At 44.6% G+C, this 16,483-nt stretch overlaps 1 protein-coding gene across 6 annotated transcripts in view; it reads right to left on the reverse strand.

The window, feature by feature from the left end:
- The window catches only part of LARGE1 (LARGE xylosyl- and glucuronyltransferase 1), a 491,734-nt gene that overhangs the window by 364,777 nt on the left and 110,474 nt on the right, over positions 1-16,483 (reverse strand). The window contains exon 1 of one of the 6 annotated variants that reach the window (XM_074375451.1): positions 8,981-8,999. The exons of the other annotated variants lie outside the window; for them this stretch is intronic. The gene's annotated coding sequence lies outside the window, so the exon portion shown is untranslated. Of the gene's footprint in view, positions 1-8,980; positions 9,000-16,483 lie in introns of those variants that run through there. 6 annotated transcript variants of the gene reach the window in all.

Genomic DNA, 16,483 nt, shown 5'->3' on the forward strand with positions numbered 1-16,483 from the left:
AAAAACATTAAAAAAAAAAAATCTCAATTTATATCAGAAGTTCCTCCAGGAAGTTAATACAGGAATCAACCCGGGAAGAAGAAAGGAAGGAAGAAACCGGAGGTGGGCTGGAAATTACATCGCAAGCATGTGCAAATGTTGATGCATTAACCAGGAAAACCAGTCTCTAAACTGTTCCTGCCTCAGGGAAAGGCAGACTGCCTCACCTAGGGTCACCTCTAAATGCCGCTCCCTCAAGTCCAACATCCAATGCCTTGACCAAGCTGGTCAATTTCTCCTCCTAAACATCTACTCCATCTGCCTTAACCAATAAAACTCACATCTATGAAATACACCCTGTGAGCCAGAAAAATGACCATGATCTGTTAAGCCAGAAAAGCAGGATTCAAAGTTGAACATAAAATGTGATCACAAGTATCCTTCAATCCAATGTAATAAATTGTATATAAATGTATAAACACCTAGGTAAACATAGACATGAAAAAGGTATAAGTGTTGAAAGTTATCTCTGGGTATAGGATGTGGGTAATTTCAATAAATGAGTATATATATTTTCCCAAATATTATATGGGGAGTATGCATTGCTTTTATCATTTAAAAATACTTACAAGCTTAAATCACCATGTCTTCTTGTTATATTGCTTGCAATTCAAAACACCTCAGAGCAGACAGTGTCGTATATACGTGTTAGTTTCAGTTTACAGCACTAGGTGCAGTGAGTTAACATCTATTTGTAGGATCCTAATTGGGAATATATCCTCCAGGCATGGCTGGTTATCATTTGAACGATGCCTGTCAGAGGCCCACATTGCAAACACTGCTGTGTTCCAGCCATCTCTGATCAACACCCAAGGCTATCTTTTAATTAGCATCATGAGTGCTAGAAATGATTTTTCATGGGTGTTCAAGATGTGTGAAGCGTCCACAAACACTGCACATGAAGAGGGAATAAAAATCTAAATAGCCTCCAAAAATAAAATTAAAAAAAGTCCAAGGAACCCAAAGGCTGAAACCCATCAGAATCACTTAGGATCCCAAATTGAGCCTACGTGTTTGCAACAGATTTTGGACCACCAATTTTTCCAACTGGAAGATCAACTGAATCCTGTCAGTCACACATTGTCACCTCTGTATTAAGCGGTCAAAGAGCTTATAATACAGACCCTACAACAGACAGACCCTCTATCGGTCACTATTTGTATTACTGTACGTAGCATTACATCCCCACCTCATGCCTAGACTCAAGCCATCCTCTTCAATACACCCCAACCATCCTGCAATGTCTTTCCTTCCACGCTGGACCTCAGGAGGAACTTCAGGCCATGGCTGCTTCTGCGGGACCTCTCTGGCAAGTCCAGACCCAGAAGCACTCCATCCATCCCTTGGATCTGAACTCCAGCAGGTGTCAACAGCACATTCCTGGTGACTTACTGGTTTTCGAATCATTTCCGGTGCCTTCATCTCTCCTCATCAGACCAAAATCCTAAGGGCAAAGGATGCAGGTCTTCCACTAGGATCTAAGATGAAGGTTTACACTTAGCCATCTCAACCTAGAGTGTGGTGCCTGGACCAGAGGCCACAGCAGTGGCAGCTGAATTCTTGGCAGAAATGCAGAATCTCAGGTCCTTACCCCGGCCCCACTGAATCAGAATCTGCATTTTAACAAGATCCTAGCTGATTCGCTTGTGCGTGACTATTTGAGAGGCTGTACTGAAGTATTTAGTAAATAACTGGTTAACACCCAAAGCTGGCCTCCCACCCCTCCTACCTGCCCCCTCACCCTACCCTGCACGACAAGCCAGTGCACTGGGGGCACCATTCACGCCCTGGATTTCTTCAATGGCATATTTACTACAGTTCTCTGGCAGATGGACACAGAGTCTCTAGAAGGAAAATTGCCTTTTTCTAATTAAACAGAAGCATCTTATGGACTGGAGGTGGCTCTGACGACTCACCCCGACCTCTGTCAAAAACACTCGCATGTGTGAATAATGGTTAAACAGCACCGGATCCACAGAGACATCACTAAATCCATCTTACGAAAGAAAACTGAAACTAAGAGGCTAGGGAGATTGATTTGGTTGTTGGAAACCCTGAGACTCAGATCCTAGTATTTTCTGGAATAAAACAAAAACAAGACAGAAAATCAGTTCTTTGCTACCGGACAGACGACTGAGAACCAGCCTGTATCTCCCCAGTCAGAGCAGACACCTCAAGGGCAGGCACCTCGTCCATTCTGGCCACTGCTGTTCTGTTTGTTACTAGCACAACAAGGTAGATGAAGGACGCCTTCCACAGTATCTGGCATACAAAGAGGTGATCAATAAAAATGCACCGAGAGGATCAATGACTGAGTCCAGCAGTCTCCCTGGATGCTCATTATCATTCAAGCTACCCCCTCACACAAGCTCCAGCCCGCTCCTTCCTCTCCAGCCCAAGGATGGAATCCCAGGGAACTTCCACTCTGCGACCAACAAATTTCTCTTTATCCTCAGCTTCCTCTTGCTTCATTCTACCTCCAGCTCCTAAGAGAAAGCACAGCCATCCCCTGGACCACTGCTTTCCCAAAGGAAAAGCCTGTCCCCTACTCTCAAGGCATGGGTCTCTGTTCTCCTGGACTCCAGTTGTCACTACCAAAGCTTTCCGCCCTCCCCCACGGAAGACCACGGTTCCTCTGGGAATCCCTGGGTTCTCCCTGTCCACATCAGTCATGCCGCAAGTCCTGGTCACACCTCTCATTCTTGAAGACGTTTGCTCTCACCACACCTCCATCCACCTCTCCACCTTAATTCCATGATGAAAATGGCCAATTCAAAATACCTGCCAGGTCCACATGCCAGCATGAACCCCAGGATCTCAAATGTCAGCATCAGTCCCCTCTTCTCGCCTTCCCAGGCCGCCATCACACAAATTCTTCACTGTCATGAACCCCAACCCACCGGCTGTCTTCATCAGTATTCATCCAGGTCCAGATCCTCTTTCTGTTTTCTCTTATTTGGCTCAGATGTCATGGTTCATTATTGTAACGTCCCTCTGCAAGCACTCACATCTCCCCGGCCCTCCTTCTCTCCAACTGCACTAGCCTGGAAAAATCTGATGCTTCAGATGTTCACAACCATACCTGTGATCCATGGTTTCACTTGGGAAGCTAAATGTCAGGGTGTGAAAGCACGCTCTCAGGCAGGCAGATTTGTCCCCTTTACTCATTTCTGAAGTCAAATGGGTGGCCAACTGCTCCGAAATTCTACTACTCTTTCTCTGGAAAACTCACTCTCCTATCCTCTGAGATATTTATTTCGTACGTTCCTGTTTTCCTCAAACCTCTTCTTTTCAGAACAGTCAGTTCCGGGAGTGTTCCAGGATTCAGTGGGGAACCCATCTTTGTTCCTCCACTGAGGGCAGATCCCACATCTCACTGGTTTATAAAACCATCTCTAGGCTGATGACTCCCACACTTGTATCTCTAGCCCCGGCCTCCCCTCTGACCTTGGGATTCACCCATACAACGACCTTCCTCTGCTGCATATGCCTCACACCTCAACTCCGCTTTCGCCTTCCAAACCCGTCCCTCCCTAGATCTGCCCCACCGCCACAGAGGGCAACATCACCCACCCCACTGCCCCGGCCAGACACTTGGGAGCCCTCTTGTCAAACTCATACACCCTCCAATCCCGCCATTTTTACCTTTAAACCCTGTATTTTCTCCCCAGTATGGAGGTTCCCTAAAAAACTAAAAATAGAATTGCCATATGATCCAGCAATCCCACTCCTGGGTGTATATACGGAGAAAACTATAATTGAAAACAATTCAGCAGGGAGGGTATAGCTCAAGTGGTAAAGTCCATGCTCAGCATGCATGAGGTCCTGGGTTCAATCCCCCGTACCTCCATCAAAACAAACAAACAAACAAACATACAAACATACTTACCTCCCCTAAAACAAAACAAAAAATAGATAAATGTACATATAAAATGAATTTTAAAAAAACCAAAATGATTCATGTACCCCAATGTTCACAGCAGCACTATTTCCAATAGCCAAGACATGGAAGCAACCTAAACGTCCATTGACAGATGACTGGATAAAGAAGTTGTGTGTGTGTGTGTGTGTGTGTGTGTATATATATATATATATATATATATATATATACACACATATTACACAGCCCTAAAAAAGAATGAAATAGTGCCATTTGCAGCAACATGAATGGACCTAGAGATTATCATACTAAGTGAAGTAAGTCAGATAAAAAAAGAAAAATACCATACAATATCACTCACATGTGGAATCCAAAAAAAAAAGAAGACACTAATGAACATATCTATAAAACAGAAACAGACTCATAGACATAGTAAATAAACTTATGGTTACCAGGGGGAAGGGGGTGGGAAGGGATAAATTAGGAGTTCAAAATTTGCAAATACTAACTGCTATATATAAAATAGATACAAAAACAAATTTCTTCCATACATAGCACAGGGAACTATATTCAGTATCTTATAGTAACCTATAATGGAGAAGAATCTGAAAAAGAATAGATTTATATGTAATATATATATGACCATATATATACATATAAAACTGAATCACTTTGCTGTACAACTGAAACTAACACATTGTAAATCAACTATACCCCAATTAAAAAAATAAAATATATACTCTCTCCAATAATACATCCATTTCTCTCTAGTTTTCCTGCCACTTTATGAATCGAAGCCTCATCTCACATGTGTCCCTGCTACAGCAGCCGGCCCTCTCAGATCACACCTGAAATCATTCAACGTTTTCCCCCAGCTCTCAAATCCTAAGCTCTTTGCCGTGCCTCCAAGGACCTGCTTGGCTTGACTTTTAACTCCCTAGGGCTGCATCTCTGGCCACTCTCCCTTTAATTCTCCTCTATACCAGCCACATTCACTTCTGGATGTGCCCCAGGGTCTTTGCACGTGTGCTCCCTCTGCCTGGAATGCTTCTCGCTCTGCTCTTTGCTGGACTGAGTCCTTCTCACTCTTCAATTCTAGGTTTTAAAAGCTGTCAACTCAGAGAGGTCTTCTCAGACACTCCCCTGCCTAAGCATTGCCCCCCCACACCTCTTCATTTGATCTATTACCACACCCTGGGTGTTTTTTTTACAGGACTCATCCAGTTTTGGAATTACACAATTATCTGACTACTCATTTAATGGCTGCCTCACCCACTAGATTTTAATCTCCACTTGGGCAAAATCCATGACTGCTTTATATTCAGACACAGAGGAGGCTTCCCTTGAATGGATGGATGAACAAAGGAATGGATGAAGGTACTGGGAGAACCTCAGTGAGCAGGCGCCTTGCTGTCGCTCTAGTGTTCTTCCAGAAGCCCTTTGAAACAGGAGCCTGCCAACCAGCTGTCTGACTGGGCACCACCTGTAATATGAGAACCAGAATCCGCACAGCATCTCAAGTAGGTCCCTGAGGCAACAGTGTGTCCCTTAGAGACCCTTCGTGAGGTCTGAGGTCTCTGCTGCAAGGCTGACTTTGGCAACTTTGTCTCCCTTCTCTGCCCCAGGAGGAAGAGAACACATGAGGCATCAGGCCTCTCCCTCTGGGCCTGGAGCATCCCTCCTGAAGGCCTGTCCTGGAGTCACTTCCTCCCTTCATCTCCTCTCTGCACATCAGGCCCCAAAACATCATCCCTATTGGCCTGTCCAACTGGCACTCCCCATCTCCTTCTTCACCTGGATAATGGCACCTGGCCTCAGAGGCACTGTTTAAAAACTGATCATGTGAACTACAGGAGTAAGAACCACATGCAATGTGCTTTGAAACAAACACTGACAACGTGGAGGTCACAGTGTTTTGAGGACTTGAAGGGTCCCTCCCAGACAACTTACTTTGTCTTGATCCCACTGTGAGCTCCAATTCTCCTGCTGTAGGGAAACATGTCCTTTTGCCCTCAGAACCACTGTGATGCCCCAGATCAAGGACAGAGGCCCCCCCTAGGGTCTCGGACCCAGTCTTCAACCACCCATCTTCCCCAAACTCCGCAGTCAAGACACACTACCTGTGGCCGGCCTAAGACTTTTGCCCATTTTATTTCTAATTATGTTAAAAAAACAAACCCCCAGGCACAGCCAGCATTGCATGTGGGCCTCACAGCATTTACAGAGGACAGGGAGCTCTGCACGTTGGCTGGAGGATCTCAGAAAGTCATTCAATACCCCGGAGGCTCCCATCTCTTTTCACGAAGGCCCGTGGCAATATCAAGCACTTAGGGTTGTTGCAAGGATCGGGGGAGAGCAAATGAAACCCAAAATATGATTACACAGCAAGGTGAGATGCTACAGTAGTATTAATGACATTAAAACGAATTAGTTGAATGTTAGCTGCTTGATGGATCAAATTCTCAGGACAGCAGACGCTACTACCTCCTTGCTACGACATTCACAAAGCGTGGGGAAGGGTGTCGTAGTCCACTGGGGTTCCTCTAGCAAACATACCATAGAACGGGTGGCTTAGACCACAAACATTTATTTCTCACAGTTCTGGAGGCTGGGAAGCCCTCGATCAAGGCGCTGGTAGATTCCAAGTCTGGTGAGGCCCCTGCTTCCTGGTTCATAGAAAGCCACCTTCTCCTTGTGTCCTCACGTGGCAGAGAAGTTGGGGGAGCTCTGCAAGGTTTCTTCCATAAGGGCACTAATCCCATTCACGGGGGTCCCACCCTTATGACCTAATCACCTCCCAGAGGCCCCACCTCCTCATACCGTCATGCTGGGGGTCAGGAGTCAACATACAGATTTTAGAGGGGCACAGACATTCAGCCCACACAACAGGGGAGAGGGAACTAACAATTACGTGCCATGGCGCTGCCTCAAAGTGGTGCAAATCGGTGAAGGAAGTACTGCAAAAAGGAAAGAATATTCTAACATCTACCAGCGGGAAAAACTAAACTGGGCTGAGCGCATCTCTCAAGACATTACTGCTCTTTATAAAGGGATGGCCTCTGTTCTTTAAAAAAGGGGTTGCCCCACCAAACGAATTATATTTCAACACTCAGCACCAGGAAATGATTCTCCCATGAAGAATCAATATGCTTCCCTGCAAAAGACCATAGCCACTCTTACAAAACTCCTCCTGTTTTCTACCGCTACCTTTAAAAAGGTAAAAAGAAACAGAAATTCATTTTAAGAATGTGTTTTATTTAACTTGGCACGTCTAAAATCTGAGCATTTGAACACGTACCCAACACAAAACATCAAAGAGGTATTTTACACTCTTCTTCTCATTCTAAGCCTTCAAAATCCAGTGCGCCGTATGTTAATAATATATATTCATTGGAACTAGCCACACTTCAAGAGGGCAAGAGCCATGGTGTCAGGCAGTTCAAGTTTAAATACCTTGTTTAGGGAAGTAAGTTTGGCTATGGACTTGAGAATGGACTGGAGGCAGAGAGCCCTCGTGGCTTTGTAGGAAGACAGGCTGGACACACAGCAGCCCCAGCTGGCGGCGGCAGAACCAGAGAGGATGTGGGAGCGCTCAGGAAAGAGGGAGACGTTCCCTAGGCAACTACGATACCAGCCACCATACTGACGCTTCCATGTGGCCGTAAAAAGTCAGTCTTTACAACCAACCTGGGAAAAGTCCACTTCGCAGATGAGGGCACCCGGGCTCAGAAGGTTAGGTAACTCAGGGGACACAGCTGGGAAGAGGTGCACTGGATTAACCCCAAGACCTCTGACTTCAGATCCAGTGTGCTCTCCTCAGTGTGGCATTCAAGGCCCCCGAGATCTGAGTCCTGCCAACCTAGTCCCTCCAGTCCCACCCAAGTCCAATCTCTCAGGGCAGGACCACCGCATGAATGAGGGGTACCATGTCCTTCACACTTCCCTGCCTTTCCGCCTGCTGCCTCCTCTTCCTACCGGACTAACTCCTGATGATCTACACAGTAAGCCTAAAACAGAGGCTCTCTATTGGGGATGATTTTGCCCCTTGCCCGGAGACATTTGGCAATGTCTAGAGCCATTTTTGATGGTTGAGACTGGAGACAATGGGGATACTACTAGTGTCTAGTGGGTAAAGGTCAGGGACGCTGCTAAACGGCTTACCAGGCAGCACAGGACATCCCCCAGACAATTATCAAGCCCAAATGACAACAGGGCTGAGGCTGAGAAACTGTAGTCTAAGGCACCACCTCTCCAGGGGGGACCCATCCCTCATTCAAGAGCTCAGAGCATCCTTCCATGGGACACATGACCATGGAAGAATTACAAATTCACCACAGTCATCTCCTCCTTCGAAGGCATCTCCCTTGGCCAGGGGAAGCGGAGTGCGCTCAGCTGCCTCCCAGGTACTTTTCCTCATCTCCACCCCTTCCATTACACCATGCACCCTGGATTCTGCTTTTTAAGGGCAAGGACTCACGTTTAATGGGACATCAGTAGGCGGGCAGTGTAAATATCACTTCTAGCACAGAGCGCTCTCTGGGGTGACACAGGTGGAGGAGCAAAAAGGGGAAAAAAGAATCGCAAAGCAATCAAAAATTTCCACTTACAACATTAACCTCTTTGAACAATGCATTGCCAAACCGATCTTTAATGCAAATCAGTCTTTCCAGAGGATACACACTTTTCCTGGGGTCAGACTGCCGCTCCGGGAAGGCTGATTTTTGTGTTTTTCTTCTGAATGTTAAATCAGCACTTAATCACATCCACGAGGCTACCCGTGATGCCACCCATCGGACTGTTTTGGTCTGCGTTCTTTTGATTTCCATGCTGGAAAGGGGATGATTCAGGCAGGTCTGGCTCCCATTTTCATTCTGCTTAAGCAAACACTCATAAGCAAGTAACAAGGGCCAATAATGCAAAACGCACTCCAGTCCTCCCGACTGGTGGGGGATTACGTGTCTAACTTGCAGAGTCTGTTTTTCCCTCGCGTTCAGAGGCCTATGGAGATTTTATGCAAATATCTCTTGTGGCAAATGAAAATGAAGGCAGTGATTTCTTTACCTTTTCTCTACTCTTCGCCACTCATCGATTCCACGCAGGCCGCGTTCACTGGGCGAACATGCTCCATTCCAGGCCTGGGGCGTGGGGAGAGGGATACAGAGGTGGAGATGACAGGGTCCCCACCCTTGAGAAGCCCTATGAGAACGCAGAGGAAAGACACAGAGCCCATGAATGTGAATGCAAGACAGGACCAGGGGAGGCAGGGTTCCCAGGAGAAAAAAAATCGGATCTTAGCCAAAGAGGATGCTGTGATGTCAAAAGGCTGGCGAGGAAAGAGCCGTCATTCCTGGCAGAGGGGACCACCAGGAAAAAGGAAAGGGCATGTCTGAAATGGGGATGGCAGCCAACCACTCCTTCCAGAGGACGGTGCCCAGAGCCATCACATGACAAGGCTGACGGGTGGAGGGAACAGGACTTGGACGGCCTTGGACACTAAGTGAAGAACGCAAACTTCATCCTACAGCTCCCGGGGAGCTACTGAAGATTCCTGAGCAGGAATGACAGCATCCGTACTTAAGGAAACTAACAACTCCACAAACAGTGTGAGGACCAGGTTGGTGGAGGAGAAGGTGCTGCCCAGAGGTCAAGTGGATGCCTGGGAGCCATGGCAATAGACAAGTTCTTAATTTGGGGACATTTCTGTTAATGAATTGCTGATCTGGTCCATATATGGGTCCAGTGAACTGAATGGATCCCCCAAAATTCATATAATGAAACCCTAACCCCTAATATGATGAGATTAGGAGGTGGGGGTCTTTGGGAGTAGTCAGGTCATGAGGGTGGAGACCCCATGAATGGGTTTATACGTCGGGTCCAAATTTTTCCTTTTAAAAGGTTACCAGTCAGACTGAATTAGAACCCACTCTAATCCAGTGATCATTTCCTAACTAATGACATCTGCAATGACCCTATTTCCAGATAAGAATATATCCTGAGATCCTGGGGGCTGAAATTTCAGCATATGAATTTTTTCAGGGGACACAATCCATTCCCTAACAGTTACCTTCACCATCACACAAAAGTCAAGAAAAGAAACCACCACAAGGCAGAGTCAGGAAGAGGTATTTTAGTTCGACGGGGTCAGAGATACCCCGTTCTCGGAGGCCACGGGTCAAAGAGCACAGAACTGTCTCCAGGCAACCGGAGGATGGACAGGCTGGCCTGAACTCTACCAGAGGTCTCAACACTCTAAATGGTGTGAGACAAAGAGCCTGAAACCAAGCTGCAGAACATCTCGTTCCAGCAACGTACTCCGGGACCCACCTGAACACTCACTCTGTCTGGGCCTCGGGAGCCAGCAAAAATAATGACAGGCTCCGTGACTGATCTCTGACACCCAGAACACAGCATCTGCCTATCAGTCCCGAAATCCATCGGGGATTTAATTCCCTCTTCTGCAGGGCTGCAGGACCATTCATGGCGTCTAACAATCTCTCCCTTGTCTAGCTCCAGGTAAGAACTTTCAGCTAACGTTCCTGCCACCTTCAAATGAAATCAGATTCAATCGCAGACATCCAGGCTTCTATAAAAAAAAAAATCCAATTGCTCCAATATATCTCACTCACACAACGCGTTAGACAGATGCAGCACGCAAAGTAAACAGCCTAGTTAAGAAGTGCTAGTTCATTAGTTGTGGGGCTGTCAGGAGAACCCAATAGCTGTGATAACACACAAAGCTGTCCCCGTCTTAGAAGGCAAGCTAAATGCTTTCCATTTTTATCACCCAATTCATAACCTTGCTGTCTGGCTTTAAGAATCAATAGCCTGGTGGTTTTGGTATCCGACACATTTGTCTTAGTTCGGACGTTTTTCATTTCCCTCGCCACTTGAAGGGAGCGGGGTAAGGCGAATTGTTCCTCTCGTGGTATTTGTTTTTCCAAATCTATAATTTCACACTGACGTGTTCCACAAACCAGTGAAGGCAAAGAGGGAAAGAGCAGATATCAGAGGCCTCATCCCAAGATCAAGGAAGCTTCCAACTGGGATCATTTGGGATGACTCATTTAACAAGTTTGCACGGGCAAAAGACAACTGGTCTACCCACGGTGACCCATCATTGCCTTAGCAAAGAATTTTTATCTCGTACTTACTATGTGCCAAACCCTCTGCTAAACAATTTATGTGAATTGTCTCATCTGTTCTCAGAAGTACCTGAGAAAAATGCTACTATTTTATTAACGCACAATTAGATATATATAATATATTTAGTTATTTTTATATTTATTAGCGTACTGACACTGAAAAAAAAGAAGGCAATTCCAGCTTTATGGATAAGAGAAAGAAACTTAAAGAATAAGCATATTTAAGGCAAATCAACATATACATCCATGGACTCAAAATAACTGGGTGTAAGCCTAAAAGAGAAGTTGGGGAGGGAGCAGGGAGCAGTTCTTGAATCCAATACAAATTATCTGAATAAGGAAAGTGGGGCTCAGACAAGGGAATGACACGTCCAAAGTCATCCAGAGAGCAAAGGACAGAATTAAGTCTAGATTCTGAATTCTCATTCTCCTGATCTGCTGTTTCAGTTTTATTATCATCATCATCACCATCGTCATCATCAAGTCAACACGTAATTTTTTAAAATGTCTAAAGGACCAAAATGTAGAAAGACTCGTGATTTGGAGGCCTTCAAGATGGAAGAGAGAGAAAAATCCTTCAAGAACCTCCCAGTCCAAATCCACAGAAACAGAAAGTGTTTCCCCATGTCCTCAAGATCATATAAGGAGTCCAATGCCTGTCTTCTAAGTCTCCTATCAGAGCACTCGGCAAAATCTATTTTAGTTAGTTGGGTCTGGATTTCCCTCATCAGAGAGTGAGTCCCTTTGAACAGAGACTATGTTTTTTTCAGGAAAAGAACAATTTTGGAAGAGACATTTGAGACTTATCAGAAGGCAGACTGGAGCCGGGGGATGGGAAAAGAGAAAGAAGGCTGAGAAATGAGTGTTTCCATGAAAGGCAGAAGAGTTGTCTGCTAGTCTGTACTCTAGGCAGAAGAGTTGTAACTGTCTGTTAATTTAATCAGACAAATATCCACCGCAGCCTACTGTGTGTGACCAATCTAGCTGGCAGGAGGGAACACGATCTTAAAACAAGACGAGCAATGTTAGTGCCACTGCATGATTCTGACAATCTTGTGTACAGGAGGCTCGAAAGTGCCAGGTGGCTACTGATCACCAGGCTCTGCTGGAAGAAGGGGCACGGCGGGGGGGGGGGGGGAGAACGGGAGTCTTTTTTCATTAGTGGATGACAAAGAGGACCTATGTACTCAAAGGGAACTTTAAGTGAGCAAAACCAATCAGTGCTGAGCCACCTTTCACTTTCTTCCTCCTTTCTTCTCCTTTTGTGCATGACGAGTCAGGACAACCTCCAACCCATCCTTTGGGGACCACCTCTTTAGTGACGCTGACCCAGACTCCTTTGAGAGACCCCCTCCAAAGAAAACCTCTTTAATTAGAATGCTTTTTCTCTTTTGTTTAACAATTGCAACCATTGTTTTTATTGCTAATGAATAAAGCAATAATGTTGCTAGTAGGGCTAGTACTATTTTCTCTATCAGATCCCGAGCAGCCTCTTTGTGCCAAGCACTGTATTTTAAACGCTGTCCATGTGGTGTCTGACGGAAATCCAACCCAGCAAATTAGGTGGTACAATCCCCATTTTACAGAAGAGCAAACCGAGCAATTTGCCCAACATCGCACAACCGCTGAGCGATGCAACGAGAATGGAAACTCAGCCATCAGACTCCAGAACATCTGTGTTCCACCACACGTCCTGCTTGTAGAGAGGGACCCCGGGCGGTTAACTAAAGCATTTCTGAATGCTCCTCCCAATTTGTGGGAACAGAAGTTGAAGGTAAAGATCTCCCATGTCCTAATTTGCTTTTTAAACCACTGCAGAGTTTAGGAACGCCAATACAAAATCATACAACGTGCTGAAAAGTTACAATGAAAGTGACTTTCTAAACCTCAAAGACGTCTGTCTGCTTTCAGGAGATAGTTGCAGGTACTAATAAGACAAAGTGAATATAATATTTACATGTAGATATAAATTAAAAAATACATACACACAGAATCAGGCACACAGATGCATATATAGTTTATATTCACATAGTAACATATACACTATATACAGTATCCAACATATAAACATGATGTATATACATGCATATACATCATTTTACTTAACTTTACTATCCATTTTCTGAACTACGAAATTGAGTTCCAGAGGTAATAACTCAATAAAGTCACTGGATGAGTAACTGGTCAAACCAGATCTCACACACTTTCTAGCATTCTTTCTAGCACACCTCACCCATTAATTCTGGAAGGGCTGCTGTGTTCACGGTCCACCAGGCTGACAATGAACACAACAGAAGGAACTAAAACGTGAAGAAAATCCAGTGTGTTTCTATAAACCTCTGAGAAGTTTAAAAAGGAAAAAAAAAAAAAAGCCTCTAAAACCCACACATTCTGTTCATGCAGCCAGTTGAGGAAGAAAAAAAAGAATACACACCCCAATTTGTTCTTGTTTACAAATACTTTTAAGCTGTTTGTCAAACAAAATGAGTTTTTCTGCCAGATGAGATCCCAATTTTCTAAGTTCATTAGTGGCTGATGAACAGAAAGGGTCACCCTGATGATCTGATAATTTGGCCCTGACTCTTGTCAAAGCGATTAAAAAAAAAAAAAAATCCAAGCTGTCAGGAGGAAAAGGAAATGCTATTTGATCCAATTTGTGCACTATTTCCATACAAACAAGGAGGAGATATTTACAGGCATGCTGTATTAAGTCTCCACCAGGGCAGGACGGCAAAAGAAATAAAAGAAAGGAAAGAGGCAGAGAATGTTTAAAAGGCTCCGAGTTGGAAGCCACAGGCAGCCCTAAATTGCCTGGAGGCCAACTCTTCCTCTTTCCTCTTTTTTTTTTTTAAATCCTTTAGGTAGAAAAAACATGCTTTCGAATGATAAAACTCAGGATCACTAGGAAATGAGGAATTCCTTAAGAAGCCTGCCATTTCTGGCGTTAAGTAGCGTGCGCTATGCGGACTCTGGGAAGATGAAGAAGGTGGCTTTCCAAATTCTTACCAAGTTCTAATATGGCCCTTGGTAGGAAGGATAACTCTATTTTTTAACTATTACATTCATTGTGTCATGTAAAGGAACACCAAGGTTCTTATTCAACTGGAATAATAAAGTACTCCCCATGTATGTCTCTCCCAATTGCCCCATCATGAGTTATCAAGGTAAGATTCAATATTGCTACTCCACAGCCAAAGGGCACTTCTCTTTTGAGGAGCAAGTCACATTCAGTCGCAGTTACAGCCCTTGGAATTTCATTTCAGACTTTGCAGAGCTAGGAGAGGTCACCTAGGAAAAGATGGATTCTTTTTTTTCCAGGAACTGGGAAATGGTAGGAAATATTCTGACCTTATACAAAGGCACCAGGGAGGGAGGCTGGAGCCCCAGCTCGCTCCTGACTCCCTCCCGAGGGTCTCAGAGCATCCTCTTCCTTCCAGATTCTCCTCTCCTTTACCCCTTAAACTCCCCGCTGGTCGCAATTCCGTAAGCTCAGGGAATACCACTCCTTTCTCACATTTACCATCTTTACAAAATACACTTACTTGCAGAGTCATTTTATTTCTTTACTTTCTTCCCCTTCTAGAGTGTAAGTTCCAACAGGGCAGGGTCTTGGTTCTTTCTAAGTAAAGTAAGTAACACACTTTACTTTCAAATAATGGCTGATAATATTTTTCACCCAGTTTTAAACAGGAACTACAGAACACTTTAGAAACACCTTGACTTACCAGTTAACCAGAACCTCTGTGAAAGCACTGGTGAGGCCAACTTCAGTGCATGAGGACCATGAGGCATTCTGGTGACTTAAATCCAAGAGGTGATGTTTTCATCCTTAGCAGGAAGTAAGGGCAGGTGGAAATTGATCAGGACATCTTTTTTTTTTTTTTTCCCTGTGATCTTCTTAAAAACAACTCTTCATGGTGAAGTCTCAATATTCTTTCAAAATTTCTTTTAATTTCTAGAATTTCAGACTTCCCCACTTGACAACATATGTAAAATAATGGACATTTCAAAACCAAATACAATCAATTTTATGATTGACCTTTGGAATATCCTTCCTCCAAATTATCCATCAGGTGTCAACTCCTAACCCTCATGGGACTTCCAGACCCTGACTCAGTTGTCACCTCTTTGATGAAGCCTTCCCCATCAGGCTGACCTCAGTTCCAGCAGAGTGAGAAAATCAAGCATTCAATTCAGGTTTTGAAAATCTGCACATTTTAGTTCAAAAGGACTTGGTAAGAAGGTTTCTTCCTCCCCTTTCAACTCTCAATATGGCGCTAGTATATCCTTACTGCCCTCCAACTCTCAACAAGGGTAACTGAGAATTCACACCACACGCTTCTGGCTGGCAGCAGCACCTGGCCAGACTGTAACCCAGAGAGGATGGCTGGTCTGGTCATCTGCTACTCAGGGAGAGTGGTATCCGTTTCTTAAATTACCATAATGTATTTACATAAACAATGAGGTTTTCAGAAGGTGTGGCCAAACACTGAACAGCAAGGTCGGAATGACAAGAGTTTACAAAGCCCTGCCCCACTGTAAACTTCTTGAGGGCAGGGATGGAGGGTCCAGCTGGTTCTCAGCCGTGTCCGTGTACGTGACCGAGCACTCGGAACAAAGCAACCACTCAATAACTATTTGTAGAGGGAACCTGAGACTCAGGGACACACGCTGAATCGTGCTAGAGACAGCAGGAATGTAAACCACGTCTTCTTACTCCGAGCCCAAAATGTTTTCAGCTTTGGAACTCTCTACCAAACGGCTTCAAAAGCCAATAAATATTTGTTAAGTGAATAAAGAGAAAACTAAGTAGTTCTTTACCTTGAGGCATTCATAACTCATCAGAAATACTTAGAACTCATACCACCCGGGGACTGCCATTTATCTTTCTGCCTTCAAAGAGAGGATGAAAGACCAGGCTGTACCTCTGTGCAAGGTGACCAAAGTTGAGGTTTACCTTGACCGTGAGTGACAAAGACTGAGAAAGCCCACATGCACAGGATGCACCGATCTGACATGCCACCTAAATTCAGCAAAATATAAGATAAAATTGATGGGTATTCCCAAAAGCTGGTTTGCATCTTTTTTGCACAGCAATACCTATCCAGAATATTTATTTAGATGACTTCTGAAGTTTCAATCCTTTTTTTTTCCTGCTCCAAAATGCCCACAGGCACATGTCCCTTCAAGGTGAACATCAGGTTACAAATTCTACCAAAAACAACCACAATAACTTTTCTTTTTATACGCCATAAACACAATTTCCTTAAGAGAGCATAAAAAGCTCTGTTCGGTAACTTGCATTAGCCATGTTAAACAAGATGTTTAAATGAAGAAAGAACCTGCTTTCCTAGAAGTCAGTAAGGAAAGCTCAGGAACGGATGAGATAAATCGGTCAAATTAAGAAGTCCATGTGCTCTAT

Source organism: Camelus bactrianus, chromosome 12 (assembly GCF_048773025.1).
Source record: "Camelus bactrianus isolate YW-2024 breed Bactrian camel chromosome 12, ASM4877302v1, whole genome shotgun sequence".
In the NCBI taxonomy this organism is placed as follows: Eukaryota; Metazoa; Chordata; class Mammalia; order Artiodactyla; family Camelidae; genus Camelus; species Camelus bactrianus.